The following is a 4,215-nucleotide window of genomic DNA, read 5'->3' on the forward strand; positions in this document are numbered from 1 at the left end:
AGACAGTCCGTCTAGAGTATAACAGGGAAACGAAGAGCTGCAGGATAAAGGTCCAAGAAAAAGCTTAGGCTGATGGATTACCCTCTGGGGAGTGAATTCCTGTGAGGAAACTGGAAAGCAGACAAACAAAAACTCAAGACAATTAACTCTAGGGAAAGAAAACTCCAAGAAAGAAAATACAACCATAGTCTATGACATGGCTCAGCTCAAAGAATATGTATATAATAATATTATTATGAACACTGAATTCTTCTCTGATCAAAAACTAGTATATAACTTTTTTTTGAAGGTTTTATTTTTAAGTAGTCTCTACATCCAACATGGGGCTTGAGCTCATAACCTTGAGATCAAGCACTGAATGTTCTACCTACTGAGCCAGCCAGGCGCTCGAGGGTGTGACTTTTTTAGGGATGGAGGAAGGGGAAGAGTTGTGTTTGGGGATGGAAGTATGAATTAAATTCTCATTTTCTGTTTTATGAAATTGTATGGAAAATGGAAAAAAAATCAAGAAATAGCTGCATAAGCATGTTAATGAGAAACAGGGATATACATACCAGTAGAAATGGCTGAAAGACTTGAAAATGATTAAATCTGAGGAGCGGGCCAAGAGTGTAATGAGGTGAGCTTGCTTTTCTTCAGTCTTTTACTCTTTGATTTTAAAAATCCTGTACATGTTTAACTTAATAAAAATAAAAACAAATTAATTTAGTAAAAGGACGGGAAGGAACAATAAAATGGAAGAGAAATTTAGGTCGAAGGATGGAACATTCTGTCACTTTGCATTTTAAATTAGGGGCAGGGTACATCAAACTATTTAATATGTGCAATGAAGAATAAAAAATGTACTTAGGATTTTTACAAATTACAAAGCAAAGATGGGGAGAGACAGATGATGAGAGACAGTGTGTGAAAGAGGAAGGAAGGAAGGAAGGAAGGAAGGAAGGAAGGAAGGAAAGGAAAGAAGGAAGGAAGGAAGGAAGAGAGGAAGAGAGGAAGGGCAGGGAGATAGAGAAAACAACACCAAGACACGAAAAGACAGATGGAAACATGGAAAGACATACCCAGACACACATATACAAAGTGAGAATGTGGGGAGACATGACAGGAAGAAATCTACAGATACACTATGGGAGTGTATACACTCGTGTGTGCACACAATCAAGTGATGACTTGGAAACCCAGATCTTCATAGATAACATCTCAAGCATTTGTAAAATATCCTAGAATAAGCATATCACCACTGAACATCACTCCCACCACCACACACACAATGGGACTAACTCTCCTCTGCTTTCAAGACTCAGCTGAAATCTCCCCTATTCTTGAGAGGTTTCTCAGCCATTGCTCTGTCTCTTCAACTTCTAGAAAAAGAATGTCTTGTCTTATCACTCAATTGGGGGAAAAATCCATAGATGGTCCTGTGACATTCTTACATAGCCATAGTAAGCTGTTGCTATTTCTCTCGTGAACTGCTGTGTAGCTTAATGTTCATTGTTGCACACTGGGGACAGGACAACTGAGCCTTACTCATTCTGAAGAATCTTCCATTGGCCCAGCTTCAAGGGAGGCTCTGGATTTTGAATTCCTTCTCAGCCATTCACTTGCTGTGTGGCTTTGGGCAAATTACTTGACTTCTCTGTGCTCCAGAGTCCTTATCTGTAAAGTAGAGGTACTATGGGGCTGAATTATATAAGATTGCCAATTATCTACTGTATTTGACTAACAAAAATGGCAATTTTATACAGCTCAACTAACAAAACTGCCGCCTCTCAGGTGACATGGGGATTAAATGCAATCTGCTGCATTGTAAGCAGGCAACATCCTGCTACATGAAAAGTAGACCTGGGAGTGAGCCACTCAGACCTTGTAGAACAAAGGCAATACGCTTGGAAGGCAGAGCAACCAAATAGAAAGATTATCCTGGAGCATCTAGGTCTGCTATGGTCTGATTATGTCTAGACACTTATATAATCAACAGATAACCTCCCATTTAGGTTCAGCCATTGTTGTTTGGGTCTGTTTGGAAGCACTTAAACTGATATCCTAATGATTGAGGGGCGTGTGTGAGGGAGAAAGGAACCAGCTACTTCTGCAAAGAGATTTCTGGATGAGATGGCATTGACTGAGATGGGCGGTCCAAGTCATGATGGGTGGTTTGGGGGGACATGTTATCTTTGAGGTGGGCCTAGGGGGGAGCTGTCCTGTTCCTCTGGAACCCAAGAAAGATGTTGGAAATAGTAGTTTGGAAATTGCATGTGTATGTGCAATTACTGTAACCATGGGAAAAGTGTGATCATCCTGGGAAAACACATAGATACAGAAAAAAAGGACTCTATTAGCCAAGTGTATCATGAAACACTGATAATCATGATTATTATGACCACTGACAATGCACGTCTCCATGTGCCAGGCAAGCCCCGAGCTAAATACTTCAAGTGGGTCGTTTTCATCCTCAGGATAACCCCTTTGGTGGATTTTATTAGTCCAATTTACTGATGAGAAAACCAAGGCTTAGAAGGCAGAGCAGGGATTTGAACCCATGTCCGATCCACTTGAAAGTCCGTGTTTCTAACCATTACTCCATAAACCTAAACACTGTTTTTTAAAACTTGTGTTTACAAGTATATAGAGTTCTCAAAATTCATCATACTGTAGATTTCAGGTGCATGCATTTTATTGCATATAAATTATACGTCAATAAAGCTGATTTTTAAAAGTAGAAATGTGATTTTGGAGCTTGCGTCGTGCATGCCATGAGGGGTCAATAGCCAATTGTTAGCAAAAAATAATATAAACTTAAAGTGCCAGCCAAATGATTAAGATTGGAACTTAAGGAAGGTTTTGTGTAATTCCTCATCTCTACCAGTCTGAATTAGAAATATGAAGTCTTACTGGCACACTGAAAAACAAAAACATACAGATTTGTGAATGGAATAAAGCTGTTAGGTTTTAGAATAGGAATCTCAAGGTACCATGTTTTCTCTCTCTATATATATACTTTCTATTTATTTATTATACAATATATACTTTTTATTTATGATTATATAATAAATACATAATTTAATATAAAATATATGTTATTTTTTCAGTAAGCTCTACACCCAATGTGGGGCTTGAAGTCAAGACTCCAAGATGAAGAGTCACATGCTCCACCTACTGAGGCAGCCAGGAGCCCCTGTCAAAGTACCATATTCAAAGTGTTAAGATACTCTAACTCAAGGCTTCTTGATCTCAGAACTCAAGGTTTACCAACCTCAACGCTATTGACAGTTCAAACTAGATGCTTCTTTGTTGGGAGGGGCCGTCCTGTGCATTGTAGGAAGTTTAGCAGCATCTCTGGCCTCTTCCTGCTAGATGCCAGGGGCAACCCCTTCCTCAGCCGTGAAAACAAATAATATTGCCTGATGTCCCCTAGGGGGCAAAATCGTCAAGTGGAGAACCATGCTCTAACTACTGATTAGCACACCAACCTGAGCGGTAGAGTTTTCTCTTGGGTTGCAATACCAGCAGCATTGAGGACTCATGTCCCCTGGGCCCCCCCAGGGCACCAAGCATCCCTAGGTCACTTTCTAGCCAACTGGGCTCATCCTACTCACCCTTCTGGAAGGGACCGCTGCTTGCCTCCTTGGCAGGGAACTTCCATCACTGTGCCCTGTCCATTCTCCTCTCCCTGTGCCCCATCTGGTGGTTCTGTGCTGCCTCCTCATCTGCACCTCCAGGAGCAATGGCTGGCCTCCCTGCTGTCCTCTTGAACCCTCCTCCACCTCCAACACTGTAAATCCTCAGTGGTCTCCCCCTCCAAAGTATAAAGAGTGGTGATCTGTTTGTGGACAGAACAGTGCCCTCTCCCTCTCCTTCAGAATGGCAAAGGAAGGGAAATCCTCCGTCCACGGCAGAAAGTGTGGGCTGGGGGCAGGTCTCTTTCAGAGCAATGATGGAGAGCGGCAAAGTGAGATGGAAAGGAGGTGGATAACTCACACCCACACCCAGGAGGAATTTTTGAAGCTTCACTGTCCCTCCCCAGGTCTGATTTGTTGTCACGAGCTCCCTCCTGCCCTGGGTGTGTGGGTTCGCCTCCCTAAAAAGTTCCTGTTAGAACCACCTTTATTCCCTTACTGTAGGGATTCCTAGCTGAGACAGATAGACCGAAAAATGGAGAGGGAGAGGAATACTTTATCCCATTGACTTTCTCACTCAGCCCCAACCTCAAAACTG

The sequence above is a fragment of the Crocuta crocuta genome, unplaced genomic scaffold (genome assembly GCF_008692635.1).
Source record: "Crocuta crocuta isolate KB4526 unplaced genomic scaffold, BGI_CrCroc_1.0 scaffold273, whole genome shotgun sequence".
NCBI classification, from domain to species: Eukaryota; Metazoa; Chordata; class Mammalia; order Carnivora; family Hyaenidae; genus Crocuta; species Crocuta crocuta.